General features: G+C 33.7%; 1 protein-coding gene across 7 annotated transcripts in view; it reads left to right on the forward strand.

Moving 5' to 3' along the window:
- Positions 1–22,416, forward strand: part of CLOCK (clock circadian regulator) — a 125,422-nt gene that overhangs the window by 24,998 nt on the left and 78,008 nt on the right. For 4 of the 7 annotated variants that reach the window (XM_074229402.1, XM_074229403.1, XM_074229401.1 and 1 more), the window contains exon 2: positions 22,326–22,412. The gene's annotated coding sequence lies outside the window, so the exon portion shown is untranslated. Of the gene's footprint in view, positions 1–4,724; positions 22,413–22,416 lie in introns of those variants that run through there. The other 3 variants (XM_074229404.1, XM_074229405.1, XM_074229407.1) reach the window with 3 other exon arrangements.

The raw sequence follows: 22,416 nt of genomic DNA on the forward strand, positions 1-22,416 counted from the left end.
ATTCCATCTCCTACATTTTCTAGTTGGTGTAGAATAATCTCATGTTATTTGAATGTCCTTTCTGTTCTGTTTGAAGGTCTTATGCCTGATCATTTTTTAGAACTTGTTTGTAAATTGAATTGTTAAATTTTTTATTATGTAAATTGAAGTTTGCATCTTTAGAATTTTTTTCTCTTTCTAGAACTGATAGGTGAATCCTTTCAATTGATATTTTGTTTTCTATATTCAGGAGTTCTAGGCAGTTCTCTTCTATTTTTTCCTTTATTATGATAGTAAGGTTTTTTTTGTCCTTATTTTCTTTTGGTTGTCTCTCTGAATACTGTTTTTGAAAAAAAAATGTTTTGCTTATAAAGTGAACATATTTTCTTTTAATGTTACTGGCTTTTGCTTCTCTTATTCTAGATTATTCTTCACTTCTGTGTTATGTGCATTCCTAATCTGTTCTCTTTTATTTTTATTTTTTTGATGAGGTTTTCCATTGCATATTTCAGCTTTTCTATTCTGCCCAGTATTTTTTGCTGTGCAGGTTATAAATTCTGTTCTTAGAATTTTCATTTCTCTTTTGATTTCAGGGATACCTTATTATAGTTCCACATTTTCCCCACAGGTTCCTTTGTTTCATCAAGTGTTGTGGTTTTCCTTTGTTTTGCAGTATTTGTTCATAGATGTCTGAACTCATTTACTACCTTTGGAGACTATATTTCCTTCTGTTATAAGTGTTTTCCAAATGACTTAATCTGCTTATATTCAAATTCTTTGAATATTCTTCCACCTATAATCTTTAATAATTTTGTTTCCACCCCCCCCCCCTTATTTTTCCCCATTTGTTCTCTTTCTAATTCCCTCCCTTTTGATTATAGTTTCCTTGTAGGTTGAATTTCAAAACTTCTCAGCCTCCTACCATGCTGGGAAATTCAAGAATTCACCAGCCTCAAGTTCTTTTCTCCAAATGATTTTTGAATGGTTAGAACAGGTCCTTAACTGGATGTTATGCTCTTTCTCTCAGATTTAGTGGAGTGCTGGATGCTTCCCCCCCACACCCCCACTGCCCCACCCCCAATGTCCTGCCCTACCCCCAATGTCCTGCCCTGGTGACCTGTCCTACTCTCTCTGTTACTTAGTTCTTTGACTCAGCACTGGCAGTTGATAGCTTTGCAGCATTGGTGCTATAGGGATGTGGCTGTTGGAAAGCTTTTGCTTCTGAGGATTTGGGACAGCCTGGTTCTCGGTCACAGCCAAGATAGATTTCCACAGCCTGGAGCCAGGGTCTCCATGACACTGAAAAAAAGGGAGGAGGGATTGGAGTATAGGGGTGGGTTTTGTTGTGAACCTATGTCTTGAGTTGGCTAATGCAGTCTCATTAAATGAGCTCAGGGTCTAATTTTACCCTTTTAAATTCTGGGTTTCCTAAACTTTGGAGATAACCAAAGTTGGCACAATCTTTGACACATTTGGGGGGTGGTCACATGATTACTGTTTTAGAGAAATTTGAGAGGATGTGAGGATCAGAGAAAATGTCTAGTCCTCCATTTTATTGCTTACATGATCCAGAAGTCTCTCTAAAATTATAAATAATTAAGTAAAATTTCACTTTCGCTACATTTTGATAGCAATATACAGAAATACTAATATTTCACATGACTTTATTATATAACCTACAGCTTTGTTGAATTTACTTTTTCTTTAGTTGACTTGCCAGGATTCTATAATGCTATCATATCTATCAGAGGCAATTTTTTTTTCTTTTCTTTTGCAGTGCTTATTTCTTTCTGCTGTCTCTTCTTTTATTATTTTTGTTAGGATTTTTTTCATTATATCCCAGTATAAATCTAACCTGTTCATAGTGTATAATCTTCGAAATGTTAATATAACTTCTCTACTAACATTTTATGTAAATTTTTAAATCATTTCTTTGTTTTAAGATATAGTTTCCTTTTTCAATTGTAATTCTCCTTTGTTTATATATAATAACTGTATTTATATCATAGAATTTAGTAGGATCTCTTTTTTCATTTTTTTACAGATTTCTATATTAGATTTAATGGTTCTCTAAATATTTAATAAAATTTGTTCAAAAATCCATGTGGTTCCAAAGGTTTTTTCCCCCCCTTGGCAGCTAATTAATGGTATATTTGATTACTTTTTCCTGAGATTGTTATATAAATTCTTTTTTTCCTTCTCTTTATTTGGGTATTTTATATTTTGTAAATACACATGTGCAAATATGTATTTTATGCGTTTAAGTTATCTAGATTTTATTGCTATGTCATTAGGCAAAATAGTTTTAATAATATGCTTCATCCCTTTGTTATGAATTCTTCTTTTTCCTTTTGGATACCTGGAATTTGGATATCTGTAATTTGATTTTCCTTTATTGTTTCAGTTAAATTAACTAGTAGTTTATCCATTTCTTTGTTTCCTAGAAAACAACTCCAAGTTTTTTTTATTAATGTAATAATTTTAAAAAATTTCTATTTTGTTAACTTATTTTGTTATTTTCAGGGTTTCTATTTTGGCATTTTAATTTGTGCTTTTTACTTGTGTTTTTCTTTCTTCTTTATGAAAGTATTTAGATATCAGTTTTCTCTAAGTTCTACTTTTGTTGCATCCCCAAAATTTTGGTATATTGTCTCATTGTTGTCATTATCTTGAGACAAATTGCCATTTCTCTAATTTATGCTTGGACCCACCAAGAAAATACCTTAGTATAACTTATAACTTTAGTATAACTTATAATAACCAAAATAACTTAGTATAAAGTTATTTAGTCTGCAGCAAATTTAATCCTTTTATTGAATATAATTTTGATTGCACTTTGGTTAGCAAATAATGTGTCTAGTATTTCTTCTTTTCTGCATTTATTTGTGAGGATATTATACCCTAATACATGGTTTAGTTAAGTCTCATATACAACAGAGGAACACACACACACACACACACACACACACACACACACCCCTACACCTACACTCCTTTCTATTTTCAGTCAGTATTTGCTAGAGATCTATCATATCTAACTTTTCTGGAATTCTATTCAAGTTCATAACTATTATTTTTGTTGTTGGATTCATCTAGGACTCAAAGAAGACACATTGTATTATAGTTTTACTTTTTATTTCTCATTGTAATTTGTTTAGCTTTTTCTTTAAGTATTTAGATACTATGATGGTATTTGATCATATATGTTTTAAAGTCGGTCTGGTAAGTGATTGAAGTATAATGAATTTTGTTTTAGCTTCTTTAGTTTTCTGTAAATCTTTACATTTCAAGTGTTTTTCTTTTTAAATACCAAGTTGTTGAATTTATAAGCCACTCTTCTATTAAATGGATGAATTCATCCTTTTCACATCCACCATAATGATTGTTAATTATGTATTTCCCTCTATCCTGCTCTCACCCCCTTCTTTACAAAGAAGGGGATTTTGGGACATGTGTTTAGCAGTGATGATCTGTGATTGATGATTTTAACTTTTCTTCTCTCTTTAATTCCTGAACGCAGTTTCAAGCCTCTTTTTTTCAACCCTTAATCATGATTCTTTTTGCTTATGACTAATCTTTCCCTGAATCTAGCCTACCTTTTATCCCCCCTTTCCCCTCTCCCTTTTTCCTCCTCTTTTCCTGTTGAGTTGAAGTAATTCTATAATTAACTATTTGTGCATTCTATTCTTTGACTAGTTCAGATGAAAGTAACATTCAAGTGATTCCTGCTCCCTTCATCCCTTCCTCATTTCCTTGGAGTTCTGTTTATGGACCCTGTTAATTTATCTTATCCTTTTTCCCTGTTTCTTAAATTATCATTTTCTCTTCCTTCCTTCCTTCCTTCCTTCCTTCCTTCCTTCCTTCCTTCCTTCCTTCCTTCCTTCCTTCCTTCCTTCCTTCCTCTTCACACTCTCAACACACACATTCTCTCTCTCTCTCTCTCTCTCTCTCTCTCTCTCTCTCTCTCTCTCTCTCTCTCTCTCTCTCTGCTCTCTCTTCTTTTAAGATCATCAAACCATAATATAAACATTCCCAGGTCCTGTTCTTATTTGAATATAATGCTCTTACAGAATTCTGTGAGGACATTTGTATCATCCCTTGTTCCATCAAAATGTAAAATCTTTGTCCTCATAAAGTCTTCTCTGATTGTTTTAATCGTTTTTTGATCCTCTTGGCTATTAAATTTGTACTTCAGAGTTTTTACATAACTGGTCTTTTCATCAAGAATACTTAAATCCCTTAATTTAATTCAAGGTCCATTTTCCTTCCCCATGACTCTCCCAAGGGATTTTGCCTTTTGGAATATTGTATTTCATGTTCCTTACTTCTTTATAGTTGGCTTCTAAATATTGTAAGAGCCTGACTCTGGTTCCTTATTACTTAAACTATTTCATTTTGGCTGCTTGAACTTTTTGTTCTTTGACCTAAAAGTTCTAGATTTTAGCTATTATTTCCTGAGCATTTCCATTTTGAATTTCTTTCAGGACAGGATTGTTGGTGTTTTTTTCCTTATCTTATTTCCCTTTATCTTCTAATATGTTGAATTAGTTTTCTTTCTTGATTTCTTGAAATATATCCAAGCCCCACCCCCTTTATTTTTGTTTGTGACTTTCAGAAAGTTTGTGTTTTGTCTTATTCTTTGTGGACCTGTTTTCTTGGCAAAAATACTTGCCATTTCCAGGAAGTTCATTAATTATTTTTCCTTGATCTATTGCCAGGTTATTTTTGATATTGGAAAACCTTACATTTTTTTCTACTTAAAGATCTTTCAATTCTAATATTTTTTTTGTCCCACACATTCATTAATGTTTAATCAGAGATCTGTTTTTAATTTCAAGGAGTTTGTTATTTAGATAAATTTTTATAATGCTAATGTTAAACTTTTAATTTCCCCCCCTCCCCTAGGACATTTCTCTATGGCTTTCATTTCTTTTCTAATCATTTTTTCTCATTTCATTTTTACTAAAATTTTTCTCTCTTAAAAAAAGTTTTATTTTAGGAATTTTATTTGATCTTTGGCCAAACTGTTTTTCTTTGAGGCTCTGCTTGAAGGTATTTTAAAATTATTCTTCCTTCCTGGATTTTTGTCTTGGACGTCTCTAGTTTTTTGTTATTTCATTTTTTTTTTTATATGTTCATTCTAGCTGTACTTACTATATTGGACCTTTGTGTTGGGACAAGACTACATTTTTGACAAAGCTGTGGTGATGCTGTATGGTCCTGTTCTTTCTTATCTGTAGATTTGCGGGTATATATTCTCTGGGTATTCAGTGTTGTGTTCAAGGACTAGACTGACTTGAACCTGGGAGCTACAAACTTACAGTGGACTTTTTGTGATCTGATCAGAGCTGTCTGATCACTGCCTTTCTGGACTTACCAAGATCTAGACCCTTGTTTGGGTTTGGGTAATATAACCACAGACTTGCTCTTGAATGTAATTTCAGTAGAGAGTTGCTGTCTCCAGGCCCTTTCAGATAGCTGGAAGTTTCTGCAGATTCAGAAATCATAGCTGTCTGCTTAACAGACAGAAGTTGGGAGGAAAGGGTGGGCCTTGATTCTCTTCTGGGGTCAGAGTTACAGAGTTGCGGCCATGCTCTGAGCAAGGACCCCAGTCCTGAATGTTCTTTCTAGATAGAACCAGAGCAAAAGTGCTGGGGCCCCTAGCTAAGATCTGGTCTGCCATCGTGGCCCACCCCTTTTCCACAATCCCATCCTGGTCACTTGTTTGTGGATTGAATTTTGTGAACTTGGACTGACAAAATGACCCTTAATGGTTTTTCTATTCTGGAGCTTTCTTAGAATTCTATTGGTAATGTGTAAGGGGGGCAGTTGGTTGTTGTGTTTCCTAGTGGTTTACCATTTTGGCAGGTTTCCCATGTTACCTTTTTCCATTAGTTATAAAGAACTTGATATATCTTGACGTAGTCTATTCCAGTTTGGATGTAATGTTAGTAAGAATTTATTTAACACTCTACATCCTGTCATGGGCTTTTTTCTTTTGTTCTCCATGTAGTCTAGTGAAACACATTGCTACCAACTCTGCCATTTTCTGCTTAGGTAACCATGGGCTACTTAATACATACCTCTCTGGACTTCATTTTTCTTGTTCATAAAAAGAGGATGTTAAACTAGATAATTTTAAATATCCCTTCTGGCTTTAAATCTGTCATGATATCAAAGATACTTTACAGTTTTTCTTTACTGTTACAGAAATTGAAAAATTAAGTGGTATCTTTTTTTTGTTTGTAACTCAACTTTGGAAAATCACTGAAATACTCTAAAATGATATCTCACAGTTTTATTAGTTCCTTGGTATTTACTCTTTATTATAAACTATAGAGAATATTGATATTTTCACCATAAAACTGACAGAATGTATAAGATTATAGAATTATGTCAACATTTGAGTCTGACCCCCTTCCTTTTGTGTGTTTCTGTTTGTTTGCTTTTTTTGGTTTTTGAAAGGCAGTAGAGTTAAGTGATTTGTCCAAGGTCACACAGCTAGGTAATGATTAAGTGTCTGAGGCCAGATTTGAACTCAGGTTCTCCTGTCTCCAGGGGTGGTGCTGTATCCACTGCGCTACCTAGCTGCCCCTCTTTGTGTATTTCTGAAGGAAAGGAAGATAATTGTCAGATAAAGGAAAGATAATTTACTGGCTAGTTTCAAGTTTGTATCTTAAGTATTTTGGGTTCTTAGTAAATGATCTGGTGTTGCATTCACAGTTCTGTAGAGAACCAAAGATTGGGAAATTGGTTGGGAGACAGAACAGACCTGTTTGTCATCTCCAGCAGGATGAAAGAATACTGCTAAGGAGAGGGGAATATATTGAAAGATAGTGCTTTCTCCCTTCTTTAATGTTCAAGAGATACAAATGTCTACATTTTTAATTTTTTTATCTCTCTAGCAAAGATGACTTACTTTGCAATCAGAAAACTTGCAATCAGCAATTGCCATTTAAAAGCAAGAAAAAAATAATGGGGAAATTTGAGGATAGTGTTTTCTTGTGTGTGTGTGTTAATTTCAAGATATGTGTATAGGGAAAGCAATAGGTAAACAGGATCTGAAATTTTATTGGTATAGGGAATTCCCAGATGAGGAAACTTCCTCTTCAAAGTGGTCCTTCACCTTCTCTACAATGTATAGTCTTAGAAGGTTGCCTAGAACACAGAGAGAATAAGTGACTTGCTTAAAGTCATACAGTCATAAACAGATATTCGTAGCTCTGAGACAAGTCAACTAGGCCGTGGCTATCATATTGAACAATAGCATCCACATTTTTTGTTTGTTTGGTAATGTATTGGAAAAAATCCAGTGCTTTTTAAAAATATCATTTTGTTTTTTGACCACATGTTTTCAGGTTTTCAGACTTCAGTGGAATGCAAATTCTTTGAAAACAGAGGAAGTCTTACATTTTTCTTTATAACCTTAGCACAGTGTTTGATGTATAGTAAATTATTAATTAATTTTTATTTATTTGATTATGCTTTGCTATTTCCTATTTTAGTTTTTAGTTTTGTTTCCCCATTCTACTTTTTGGGATATCTTTCTTTTAATTTCTTAATGTTCTATCTTTTTTAAGCTGTTTATTATCCTTACAAGTTTTTCTTCAAAAGGCTCTACTTTTTATTTCTTTCACTCTTAAGAGTTCTTGCGATTAATTTGTTCTTTCCCTGTTATTTTGTTTGTAATTATTGCAGAGCTATTCTCTGCTATGGAATTTTATTCTGGAGTTTGCTTAACCAGTAATTTTAGAAGTTTTCTAATTTTTGTTCATTTTTGGTACATATTTAGTAAATTGTACTTTCCAGTACTATGATGACTGGTAACGATATGCTTCCCTTTATCCCTCTCCACCCAAGAAATTCTATTTTCTCTGCAATGACTGTAATTACTGTCTTGCTCATCTTTTAGTTCAGGGCCCAGGGTGCATGTAGAGGGCTGATAGAAGTTATGAAGAATCTACCATCTAAGATCATTAGTATTTGGCAATTGATAAACTCTGAGTCTTCCCTTTCTGTCAAGTACTGATTGTAGCTGCTGAGATACAAACTCTAAATGGGTAGCTATCAAGCCATTTGATTATGTCTCTTGAAAGGAACATTCTTTATGGAGTTGATGTTGAAAAGAATTTATTATTGCCATACTTTTGAAGCTGGAAAGTTAGCAACAAGGGTGATTGTAGTTGTTGAGTGCTTCGTATGGTTGTATGGTTATATGAGGGCCATTTTGCTGCCATTTGTTTTGTATTTTTCTTTTTTTGCTTAAGGGAATTAGTGATTTGCTTAATTTAAGATCCTGAGACCCCAAACCTCAAAGAGATCCATGAATAATATTTCAGGAGATCTGTGAATGTGAATGGAAAAAAGAAACCCTCATCTTTATTTTCTCTAACCAATGTTATGTATTTTATTTTTATGAATTTTAATGCAATATCTTGAGGAGAGATCCTAAGTCTTTATTGTGCTTCCAAAAGGAGTCAGTGGTATAAAAACAAGTTAAGAATCTCTGCTGTGGTTTATTTTCTTTCATCTCTTTTGTTTGTGAATCATTTGTTCTGTTATATGTCTTAAAGAGTACTAGGTTTGCTAGAACCTTTCATATTGCCATATTTACTTTAAAAGACTCTTTGGGGTCCTTTTGAGGGAGGAGTTAATTTAAATACTTCTTCTTGGCCACACCCCTCATTCCTAGCCTTAATTCTTTCCTAATCTAGGGAACTTGAATTCTAGTCTCCCGTTGGTGAGTTTTATACTTCCATATACATTCTTTTTTTAAAAAAATATTTTATTTAAGGCAATGGGGTTGAGTGACTTGCCCAAGGTCACCCAGCTAGGGAATCATTAAGTGTCTGAGGTGGAATTTGAACTTGGGTCCTTCTGACTCCAGGGCTGGTGCTCTATCTATCCACTGCACCACCTAGTTACCCCACCACATACATTCTTTATGCCCCTTATATAAAAAGGGGGGTTCTGGCAAACAAACGTTTTATTTTTGCTTCCATCTCATTTTCCTAAATATGCATTTATAGATTGTATCCAATCTTCTATTCTTCATCATTTTTCTTTGTATTGTTTACTTTTTGAGAAAACAAATTCCAAAACCCTGTTAATAAACTCCTATTTGCTCTCTCTCCTTTCCCCCTGGGAATATGCTTAACTCTGTTACATTTTACTCTATCACCTTCCCTTTTCTCTTTCTAGAGTCTGTACCTTCTTCTCCACTGCTCTTAACCTTGCTGTCCCTTAGCCTCAGTGAATGTCAAGAGAACAAAAATATATTCACCTTTTCTTCTTGTACCCAGGTTAAGTGGAGAGTAAATTTTTAGGTCCCTTTTATCTCTAGTCTCCCCTTTTCTCACTTTTTGAGTGACTTTCCTTTTATGTCATTCCCTCTTCCACACAAAAACATTGATTCGGGTATGGAAGAATACATGTTTTTAGTCCATAGATTAGGGGCTCAGACTAAGTCACTGATGAAAATAGGTGATAGAAATGATCATAACCAAAAAAAGTGTTCTTGCCAGATTGCTCAAGGTTTATGAGGGTGATAGGCTGCTTGATTTTCTATTATTTCAGAAGGCTTTGCATTTTGTAATAGTGTTCCTTCTTTTCATGCTGAAATTTCATTTACTGTAAATTTGGCATGTTCTTTACTTATTGTGAGGTGGATCTTTCAAAGATCATTGTAAGAAGGTTTATAAAATAATTACTATAATATCAACTTAATACTTGTTAAATGCATAGAATTGATACCAGAAACATAAGTAAATACTAGATAAACTTTAACAAGGAATAGGGATAGCTCTTCTGCTGAGATGGGAGAAGACAGAATATAGGAAGAAATGGAAGAATCTGAGAATTTTAAAAGAGGGTTGAGGGATGTGAGGGAATTAAAATAAATGTACAATAAAGTAATTATTTACTAACCAATGTAGATGGCAGAGTTGGAGTGTTAGGTTTGAGGAGAGAAGAAAAGATATAGAACAGTTGATTGGGGAATATGAGACACAGCAGTGAGAACTCAATTAAAATACTGAAATTTATCTTATAAATTTTTGATTCTCAAATCAGATAGAACTGTGTAAAAGGATGAGTTGTGATTATCCTAAGATTATGTAAAATAAATTTGTACTGAACCCAATAAAATGGATTTTATGATTTTTCTCTTAACTCTACTAAAACATGCCCCTTTGTCATTATATATCTTTATATCTAGACTCCACTTTGATTTGACTTTTTCCCTGTCTTTTCACTTAACATTTATCATGACTCAGCAAGCATATGAGTACATAGTGTGTAAAATATTGCTAAAGAGATAATATATGCTATTTTCTTTAAAGCAGTTTATAATTAAGTTGAGAAGATAGAGTCATACACATAAAATACTAGATAAGGACAAAGCCTTGACAAAGTCCAACTGGTATTCCCTAACATGGTATGTTGGTGACTCTGAGTTCTTAGAAGTTATGCTAGAACAGTGTCAGTTCTAAGAGGTTCTAGCAATCTGGAAAGACTTTGTCTGTGGATCTGCTCGTGCTCTCCTGTAAAAGGACTTGCCTGGCCAAATGCAATGAGGTTGATCACACATAAACTGGGCACTAAGTGATTAATGTTTTGACTGTGACAACTCAAGAAAATAGAAAATTACAACATAGCCTTTTGCGGTCATCCCCTTTGCTTAACAATAATAGTGGCAGAGTAGTAGAAAAAGATGCTAAGAATCACATGCTTTTTAGATAGTCTATAAATATTGACTTCTGTTGGCATCAAGATATGAAATCTTTTTTCAGTGACCAGAAATTTTAATAAGCTACTAGAGGGAAAAGAAACATATTTGTAGTGACATTAAAATGAAACCAGGAGACATAAAAAAGTTGCCACTAAATGAAGACAAGTTCACAGTTTCCTTTTGTTGTTCATTTGTTTAGTCATGTATAACTCTTTGAGACCCTCTGGATCATAAGTATGCCAGACCTTTCTTTCTGACCTCCAGTGTCTCCCAAAGTCTGTCCAAGTCATATCTATTGCTTCCATAACACTCTATCCATCTTATTCTCTGCAGTCCCCTTCTCCTTTTTGCCTTCAGTCTTCCCCACCATGAGTGATGGGCTTTTCCAGTGAGCTGTCACTTTTCATTTTGTGGCCACAGTGTTTGTCCTTCTGATGAGTAGTCTGAATTAATTCTTTGGATGTTGACTGATTTGATCTCTGTCCAAGAGACTCTCAAAAGCCTTTTCCAGTGTACTCTAATTTGAAAGTGTTGATTCTACAGGACTCAGCTTTCCTTGTAATCCAACTCTCATAGCCATACATCGCTACTGGAAAAACCATAGCTTTGACTATATGGACCTTTGTCTGTAAGGTAAATGCCTCTGCTTTTTAGTATACCATCCAGATTTGCCTTAGCTTTCCTTCCAAGGAACCAACCATCTTTTAATCTCATGACTGTAGTTGCTGTGCACAGTGATCTTTGAGCCCCCAGCATATAAAATCTGACACTACTTTCATTTTTTCTTCCTCTTATTTACTAGGAAGTTATGGGACCAATTACCATGATCTTAGTTTTTTTTAACTTAAACTTCAAGCCGGCTTTTATACTCTCCTTTTTTCCTCCCCATCTAGAGGCTTCTTAGTTCTCTTCATTTTTTTGCCATCAGAATGGCATCCTCTGCATATCTGAGATTGTTGATGCTTCTCCTGGCAACAGTAATTCCAGCTTTTGATTCATGCAGCCAGGCATTTTGCATGATGTAGTCTGTATATATAAGTAAAGAAGGTGACAGCATGCAGGTTTGTCTTTCCCAATCTTAAACCAATCAATTGTTCCAAGTTCAATTCTAACTATTACTTCTTGACTCATAAACAGGTTTCTCGGGAGGCAAGTAAGATGATCTAGTATTCCCATCCCTTTTAGCACTTGCCATATTTTGTTTTGTTCCATATAGTCAAAAACTTTATGGAGTCAATGAAGCAGAAGATATTTTTCTGGAACTCCCTTGCTTTCTCCATAATCCAGCAATTGTTGGCAACTTGATCTCTGCCTCTGAAAACTAGCCTGCTTTTCTGGTAATTCTTGGTTCATACATTGCTGAAGCCTAGCTTGTAGAATCTTAAACATAATCTTACTGGCTTGTGAAATGAATGCAGTTGTTTAGTATAATTTAAATATTCTTTGGTATTGTTCTTATTTAGGATTGGGAATATAAACTGATCTTTTCTAATCTAGTGATCACTGCTGATTTTTCCAAATCCACTAACATATTGAGAGCAGCACTTTAACAGCATCATCTTTTAGGATTTGAAATAGCTTTAGATGGAATTCCATAATCTCCACTAACCTTGTTAGCAATGCTTCTTAATACCCACTTGACTTCATTCTCTAGGATGTCTGACTCTAGATCAGTAATGATACACTTGTGGTTATCAGTGATGTTATGATAATTCTTGTATAGTTCTTCTGTATATTCTTGCCTCCTCTTCTTGATCTCTTCAATTTCTGTTAAGTCCTTATCATTATTGTCTTTGATTATGCCCAGATTTTCTTGAAGAGAGACCTTTTGTCTTTCCCATTCTATTGTTTTATTTCTTTACATTGCTCATTTAAGCTCTCCTTGCAATTCTCTGGAATTCTGATTTAGTTGACTGTTTCTTTCTCTTTCTCCTTTCCCTTTTGCTTTCCTTCTTTATTTTTTAAAACTTCATCATTTTGCTTTCTTGCTCTTTTGATTTTTTTTTTTTGGTTGCCCCTGTATAGTATTTTTGAACCTGTAACATATCAGGCTCTTTTTTTCTGCCAGACTTAATACCTTAAATCTCTTCATCACTTCCACTTCATATTCATAAGAGATAATCATTTTGGTCATACTTATATGGTCTTGTGGTTTTCTATTCACATTTTGATATCAGTCAATTTAACTAGATGAGAATGGGTGAATTTAATTCAGGTGATTATTATATATGCTATTGTGAATAAAAGAATCCCTTTGAAGAAAGGACATAGTTCTCATATTCAATAAAAAGATGAGAAAAGTAGTACTGGGAATAATCTCAAAGATGGCAGAATGATATTTTTTTTAATCCAAGGCAAACTATTTGACATCACGGTAGTAACAAGTATATGCTCCAATGACTGATGCCCAAGAGGCCAATGTTGCTCAGTTCTATGAAGACCTACAACATCTTCTAGAAATAATATCAAAAAAAGATGTTACATTCATCACTGGGGATTGGAATACTAAAACAGGAACTTAGGCAAGTTTGGTCTTAGAAAACAAAATAAAGTAAAGAAAGAGAGAGTATATAGAGTTTTATCAAGATAACTTGCAGTTCATAGCAAGCACTTCCCAAAATGTGACTCTGTACATGGGTATCACTAGTTGGTCAATATAGAACTCAGATTGATTTTACAGTCAGCTAAAATAAGACCTAGAATAGACTGTGGCCGAAATCATGAACTTCTTATTGTAAAATTCAGACTTAAATTGAAGAAAATTGGGAAAACTACTAGATATGACCTAAGTAAGTGTTTTCTTGGGGAGCAAATAAATGAGTTTACAAAATTTGCTTTAATATGCCCCCAAGGAAACTAGAGGCATCATTCATCATTTCATGTCCTATGTTGCATTACTCATAATGGGTGCATATAAAAATATTGCCATGAGATGATTATAATTGCAGCTTTTATGGTGACAGCAGTTGAAGAATGTGAAGAAGTAGGAAAATTGTACAAATATTTTGATATTCTCAAAATGAAGTCAACATGTATTGTAGCACTTGGTGACTTCAGTGGTAAATAGGGGAAAAGTGAATTTTTTGTTTATCCTGTTGCTTTGAATTTTTCCTATCTAATAGCTAAAATAAAAAAACAAGAGTACAATTTCTATATGAAAGCAACTCATAATAGGTAGCTATGTATTATATATGTAAAATTTGCTATTTTTATCTAGTTAATTGTAGGTCTAATAAATAGAGAATCTGCTTCAAAGCCAGGAAGATTAGAACTTAAGAGACATTGTATGACCCTTGGCAAGTCACTTTAATCTCTTACTGCCCTAGGAAATTCTCTTAGATGAGAAATTGCAGAGAATGTCCCAACCTATATTGGAACATTGTTTCCTTACCTGGGGTTCCCTGTATTAATAAAATTACTGGTCCCATCCTTATCTCCTTATTTACAGAGGCACTTAGATTTTCACAAGTTACTCTTTAAATCTCTTGTTCCAGGCAAATTTCAGAAATTTGCTTTTAACTTGATTGAACTAGTTTTTAGATGGATGTGAACTTGCTTGGCCTACTTGGCTGCAAAAGCAGTTTGGCAGTTAACCCAAGTTTTAATAGGTCAAAACAACTGATCCTTTTTATAAAGCAGTAGCACTGCAAAAAGTTAGATGTTTACTTGTGGCCTTGGCTTACCTAACATATTTTTAGTGACATTTTAACTAGCTCCAGTGGCCTCATTGATGCGGTATGTGTGTCATAGCATAGTTCTAGATTTATTTATCCATATTAGTTACAAGTCATTGTAAATCTCATGAGCCAGCTCTAAACCACCATCTGTCAGTATTTTCATACACTGCTGAATAATCAAATTTCAAAACAAATCCCTTGGGTTTTATAGCACAAATATAATTCTGCCTATATTTTCTTCTGGAAATCCTTCTCATAAACCTAAATAGCTAATGGTTTATTAATATCATCTTCTAGGCCAGAATTTAATTTGTTATTCATCTGTGTGATATTATATAAAATGCCATTCTTATAGGTATAACTAGAAAATGTTGTGATATGTGAAGAGAATTGCCAGAAAAGGAAAATATGCTGACACTTTATTTGTACTGGCTTGAAAATATAAAGCATATGCTATTCAGAAAAATAATTACCTAACATTAAGATGGGTGGTATAATAATTATTTTAGCTACAAAATAGACAGAGTTGTTCTCCAAGTTTTGTTTCTTTCCAGAGCTCATTGAATCTGTCTCTTTCTCTTCTATTATTATTATTATTAAACTACTTCTTTTATCTGGTGAATAACTGACACTAATTTAGTGACTACTAATAGAAATTTTAGCCTGAATTTTTAAAGCATCTTTTTCTGCCAAGATCATTCTTGATTTATTTATATAAGGAAAATAATTTATGCTATTAATAATACTTAGTTTTTGTTGAATGAATTATTTAAGCACTATTAAGTTCCTACTATGTGCAGTATATCTAGAAGTAGGTATGCAGAGATAAATAAGACACAATTTCTGCCCTCAAGGAACTTAAAATATAGTTGAGGGAGTAAAGATACAAATTAGAGTAGTAAGAGTATGAAAGAGGAGTACCAAGATTATAAGATATGTTTAAGAGGATAGACTCAGAATTGTAAGGGATCTTAGAGGTCACAGTGTTCAGTCCTCTTGTTTTACAAATGAAATAACTGAAAACTCTGAGAAGTCATTTGACTTGCTTTTGGTCACACAGTCATAGGTTGAGTATTAAAAGGCAGAACTAGGATTTGGATCACATTCTTTGTCTCAAAACCCTGAACTTTTTCTTCTGTGCCACAATGGCTATGTGAAAGCAAGCATCTTCTTTCAAGTTATGGATGGGACAGTCGAGGAAAAACATTTGCTGTTGTTTACTCATTTCCAACTCTTCACAGATCTATTTGTGGCAGAAATACTGGAGTAATTTGTCGTTTCCTTTTCTAGTTCATTCTACCAAAGAGGAAACTGAGGCAAACAGAATTAAGTGACTTACTCAGTCACACAGCAAGTATCTGAGGTCGAATTTGAATTTCAGTCTTCCTGACTCTAGGTGTGATGGTCTATCCACTGTGCCATCCTGCTACCCCAAAGAAGATCATAGAAACCTTTAAAATACTGACTTATTAGGGCTAAAGCCAATGTCCTCATTAAGTCTTACACCAATGTGTTGAGCCCTCAAATCAGGAAGCTGCCTAAAAAAAGAGTGAATCTCAACCCCTTCAGAAGTGGAACAGCAGATCAGAACTTCCTTGCCAAAGCCCTTTAGAAGCTGCTATGCTTCTAGCCAAGGCAAGATTAGGTGACCCACTCTCCATTTCAATCTTAATTCTTCCTTCCATTTGCACATCTGTGTGTGTGTGTGTGTGTGTGTGTGTGTATGCATATGCATGTAGGTACATGTACATACACCTATATACATATATTTGTTTGTTTTTTGCAAGGCAGTGGGGTTAAGTGGCTTGCCCAAGGCCACACAGCTAGGTCATCATTATTAAGTGTCTGAAACTGGATTTGAACTCAGGTACTCCTGACTCCAGGGCCGGTGCTCTATCCACTGTGCAACCTAGCTACCCCTATACATGTATTTTTTGAAATGCTTGAAGTAACTTGACCTTCATAAAGTATTTATATGTGGTAGTGAAGTAATATAGAAATTTCTAGTTATTTTAAATATGGTTGAATTAAATCTTTATTCCTCTATGATAAGAAACACTAACTCCTAAATGATTATGCTTAAAATTACCAATGATTACAGAAGACATTGATGAAAGCTAAAATTGATCTATTTAGAGTTGTACTCAAAAAATAAACTAAGGGAAGGTTTTAAAAAGGGAAAAAGGAGAGGAAGACACCAGAATCCTTGTTGATATCTTGTTTACTATATTTATATGTTTAGTATATTTTACTACTTGGTTGTGTTGGGATCAATCATTTAACCTTCAAGCTTGTATTTTGAAAAAAAAGTGTTTGAAGACTTTGAAGGCTACAGTTCAGTCTAGGATCTGGAAAAACTCAAGAATCCTATACAGCTGTAGTTCAGAACTATCCTTTTAATCAGGTATAATCTAAACCAGTTTTTTTTTTAGGAGCCATAAAGCAACCATGAATTTCAAGATGCATGTTGGTTCTTAAGGATCATAGCATCATTGATCTAGAGTTGGAAGAAACCTCAGCATACATCTCTCTGCCTCTCTCATTTACAGAATAGAAAACCTGAGGCCCAGAAAGGATGTAATTTCCTCAAAGTTACATAGATAACATTCAAGGCTCAAATAACTCCAGGGCCATTGCACTATAGCCCTCTGCCATTTTTCTATGTGGTTAGCTAGCTTATGTCTACATGAAGAGAAATGGAGGCCTAGGGCTTAATACTGCAAGCACTAAAATGTTGCAAAATCCAATGCTCTTAGTTCTCAGCCTTGATTATACTGAATCTTTTGACAGTGTTTGACCATATCTCCTAGAGTTACTTTCTCTCCTCTTGACCTAAATTGCTTTCTTTTGAATCTTAGCTCAGTTTCATCATCTGTAAAATAAAGGGATCAATGAGTAGATCTTTAAGACCCCCAACTAGCTCAAAATCTTTGGTCATATTATTCTTCTGTTTTATAGTTCCTTCTCATTTTCCTTTACTAGATCACTGTGGATGTTACTCCAAGGCTCTGTCCTAGAACTGATTCTTCTCCTATGAACTTCACATCCCATGGTTCATTCATTCCACAATCATTTCTTAAGTACAAATTATATCATATTATACCAAGCACTGTGCTATGTATTAGCACTATAAAGACACAACAAAATGATCTCTACCTCCCAGGAGTTTGGGGGCAGCTAGATGGAGCAGTAGATAGAATGAAGAACATTCATCTTCATGAGTTTATGGTCTCAGGCACTACCAGCTGTGTGACCTTGGGCAAGTCACTCAATCCTGTTTGCCTGTGTTCCTCATCTGTCAAATGAGCTGGAGAAGGAAATGGTGAACCAGTCTAGTATCTTTGCAAAGAAAATCCCAGCTAGGGTCAGGAAGAGTTGGACATGATGAAAAAAACAACTCAAAAAATTCAAGATGTTTTTATTCTATTGGGAAAAAATAATCGGTATACAGATCATTGAGTACCAAATATGTATAAAGACACAGTCCTTTTGGGGGGTGGAGTGGGATAGGACTATTAACTATGGTGTGAAAGAAAGGCCTCATGTTGGTACTTGAGCTGAGTGTTGAAGGAAGTTTATTATTGTGAGTCTAGAATGAAGAGTGATTGCATTCCAGGCCTGTACTTCCTAGAACAGATGGCAGATAGAATGTCATCTGTGGGGAACAGTAACAATAATAACAACTTACCAACTGTAATATTTGTTAGCTAAAACCATACTAGAAGTCTCTGCCTAGTGAAAATATCAAAACTACATTCTTCTAATGAATTCACTAAAAGTTCTTCAATGCATCAGCATGGTATGGTGGTGCCCTTCCTTGAGTTCTAGAAGTCTGTATCAGTGAAGCACAAACTCTGGCAGGTCCTGCCTGCTGGAAAATCTTCATACATGGACCTGTGACAGTTAAAGACCTAGTCTGTTGACTCCAGATCCAGTGCTTTCTCTTTGTACTATGGTACCTCTGAAGGTAGCATTAGCAGTCATCATTAATAATGACAAATATGAGACACATAAAGAAAGATACACTTATGCTCAATTGTAGAAGGATGAACAAATTACATTGACAATGACTATATAAAAGCAACAAAACATGTAAGCATTTGACAGACTAGAAGCAGACATAAAGGAACTATTTTTTAAAATAAAAATAGGCTTGATTATATGGTTTTCTAGGATGTTGAATGTTATTTTGTTTATATTTGAAATTTTCTTTGTTTATACTAAATTATTTTTTAATTCCATGATTTTATCATTGTGGGTGAACTCACTTCACTGGTACAAATTACATGCCTTTTCTGATGACCACAAGCTATCTTCTGTCTTACAAAATTACTGTTTATACTTGTGCACATGTCTCCTTGGACAGATTTAGATTTCTTGAGGACAAGGACTTTTATATCCCCAGTACCTAGCTCTATCCTTGACTAGTAGATACTTAATCCAAGGATAACATAGACACATTGTAGATGCTTAATAAATGAATGTTTCCCTCCCTTTCTTCTCTTCTTTCCTTCTCTTCCTCCTCTTCCCTTCTCTTCCTTTACCGCCTCCAGTACCAACCTCAGACAACTTCTCATCAGAAAAGTTGACAGCCAGATGGATTATTTTGATAACAGAAAATAGTCAAATGGAGAAAATATTCACACATGGATTTTTTAAGTATTGTAGAACTAAAGAAGGTACTTTTTATGGTTAGTTATTATGGTCATAACCAAATAAAAGAAGTGATTTTAAAAGATAAAACAACCAAAGTCTTGGATAAACCTGAAGAGTTTTTGTAAGAATAAAGGGAAAGAAACTGTCAATTTGAAGAAAAATTTGAAGCTTCTTGAAGGGAATAACTACTTTTTTAAAAAAATAAGTGTCTAGAACAGCACTTTGTATATGGGAAGGATTTCATTAGTGTTTGCGGAATTGTATTACTACTAAATAAAGAGTGTGACTGAAGAACACAAGAGTTTCTACAGATCTTTTAGTAAGCAAGGATCCATGATTCTTTGGCATGGGAGCACTACCAATACAGACTACAATTCATCTTTTAATTTTGAAGCTATGTAGTAGGGAGATGCCTGAAATTTGAAACAGTTGTGACTTGATTGTGGTCATCCAGATATCAGAAATGAGATTGAAACTCAAGATCCTGACTCCAGCTTTAGTTTACTTTAGTTACCATACCATGTTCTACCTTAAAATATTGTTCATTTTTTGTGGGTATAGAATTTATTGCAACATTTAAAAATTTTAAAGGGTTACTTATTAAGAATCCAGTGAGAAAAATTGCTAAATGATTAAATTGCAATGTTAGAATAATCAAGGGCCTGACTCTTGAATAAAATACTTTCATTTCAAAAAGATTTTTTGAGCACCATTAGCCATAGGTATCTCATAGGTTGGAGAATTGAGTCATCTCTGATATAGTTTATTAAAAGGGGAAAAATTGGAATGTGTAAAACATTAATAGTAAACTTTGAGGCATTACAAAAATATATTAGACCCTGTCTCTTAACTTAATATATACCTTGACTTACTATTTCAAATAGTTTTTTAATGATCTTTTAAGAAAAAAACTTAATTTTCTTACATTTTTGCAGCATTTATGTTTTTGTTTATAGCTGCCTAGCTGATTCATGCAAACTTAGTATGATATAATACTAGCTTTCAGAGGTGGAGCTAACTTGTCATAGGATAGATTGTTTCAGAGCACTGATGATCTGATTGTCCAGATACTCTATAACTCATGTTTTGTGAAATGACTTTGGTATCTTTTAACTTATGGTAGCAGTAGCTTCTTATGAGTACTAGATTATTTCTAAACCAACAGTATAGACATACCAGTATAGACATACATATAGTGAAATACAACTGCAGTGTATAGCTTCATAAGAAAAAATTGAAAATATAAAACTAAACAAAAATGCCAGAATGAATGTTTATATTCAAATCTACCTCATGTGTTCTGACTATGATGATACTTATGCTTATGCTTTCTTTAGTTGAAATTGATAAACATAAAATGGAATAGATATAATTATATTTGTGATCTGTTGGCAAACATCTTTTCACAAATAAATAATAGCATCAAATAAAATAAAGGCCTTAATAAAGAGCAGTCAAAATAATGGGTCATTTCTATTCATAGTCATTTGCTCTCCTAGGCTACATGATTCCTGATAGAATTCAAAGACTTATAAGGGGAAATGTAACATACACACACACACACACACACACAAAGTGACAGCAGTGTTGTAGAATGATCAGCTGTGAATGACCTACCTTTTATCAGCAATACTATGACCCAAGACAACTCTGAAGGATTTATGATAAAGAATATTGTCCATCCCAAAGACAGAAATGATAGTGTCTGAATATAGACTGAAGCATACTTCTATTTTTCTTGAGGTTTCTTTGTGTGTGTGGGGGGGTGTTTACTTTTAGACCATAACTATTGTGATAATGTTTTTCATGACTACACATTTTTAACCTATATCAAATAACTTGTTTTCTCAGTGAGGGGGATTGGAGTGGGAGGAAGGGAGAGAATTCAGGACTCAAGGTTTTTAAATTGAATGTTAAAACATTTTTGCATGTAATGAAGAAGAAAATCATCCAGATTTTCATTTTTAGTTATTGTTTATTTCTTCAGTTTTCTTTCTTAGAAAGAATATGAACCATTTGAAATCATTAATTAAATCACTGTCATGTGATTACATAGTATTTCTTTTCTTTTCAATCATGATTGTCACCTATTTTGTAATTTGCAGAGGAAGATTACAAACTTTTCATTATAGCTATATCAGACCTGTATCAAAAGTTATATCAAATGTTTGTGCTTATTTTTTTCTCAATCAGATTTCAACATTTTCTTTAATTAGTATATTAATCAGAATTGTCTAAATTCGACATTAGCATACAATAATGTAACCATCAAAGTAGGTCAGTGGGCCACTAGGTTATTAGGCTACCCCCCCAAAAAAACCCAAAAAAACCCTATCCCTGAGTTAGTTTTACATCTTGCATTGATATTATGAAAATAGAATCCTTTTACTTTTAAAGCCAAGTAACCTTCCATAGTTTTGTTATATATACTTAACTTAGTGTGTATATATGTACATATAAAGACATACGCTTATATGTATATATGTATGTATAAAGAGACTTACATTGATATAAAAACATGTTCTCTGTTCTCCAGGAGCTAACAGTTCTAATTAGTTCACATCTAAAAATGTTTCCACAGGTTGGGTTAAATGGACCTGTTGTTATTTTTATATCCGTTCTTATTCTTATATTTGATAACCATTTGGTGTCATCACTCTGTGCTAGGTTCATCTGCTTACATAAATTTGTGAGATGGTGTCAGTAATCAAACCCAGTAATAGCAATTCCTGCTTTATCAACTTTCTGTTTTCTCCTCATTCATTACCTGACAAAGTGGTGAAACTAATAGGTACTTGGATATTTCTCAACTTGAGATAAATTAGTAAATTGGTAGTACATAGTTTGAACCATATTTTCTCAACATTAAAAAAATGAATGCAGAATTAAATCACAAGATTGCCTAATATAATCCATTTAAAACTGTTTCTTTGTATTAAAGATTCATGTGATGTAAAAAAAATTATGGATTTCTTTTAAATAAGATAGAGTAGGTTTACAGTAAGCCTAAATTTTTTTTTAGATATGCATAGTTATTTGAGTTTTACCTTCTGTTATTTGGGTGGTTTTAATGTTTGTATAAAAAAATTAAATTTTAAAATAGTGGTAAATAAAACACCTTGTGTTATAAACTGACATTTGTCAGTGCATGCAAATTTATGCTTTTGGTATATGCAAGCAGATTCATATTCTCGACATCTGAGAAATTTCTGTTTTTATTTGGTTTCATGACAGTTTTTTAGGTAAAACTTTCTCATATTTTTCTTTCACTTTTTTTAAAACAGCATTTGGAAATTTGATGACATGTCACAAAGAACATTGAACCTACATTTTTCTGGAGAATTTGTTTAAAAAAATCTGAAGACCAAGAGGTAA

The sequence above is a fragment of the Macrotis lagotis genome, chromosome 3, assembly GCF_037893015.1.
Source record: "Macrotis lagotis isolate mMagLag1 chromosome 3, bilby.v1.9.chrom.fasta, whole genome shotgun sequence".
NCBI lineage: Eukaryota > Metazoa > Chordata > Mammalia > Peramelemorphia > Peramelidae > Macrotis > Macrotis lagotis.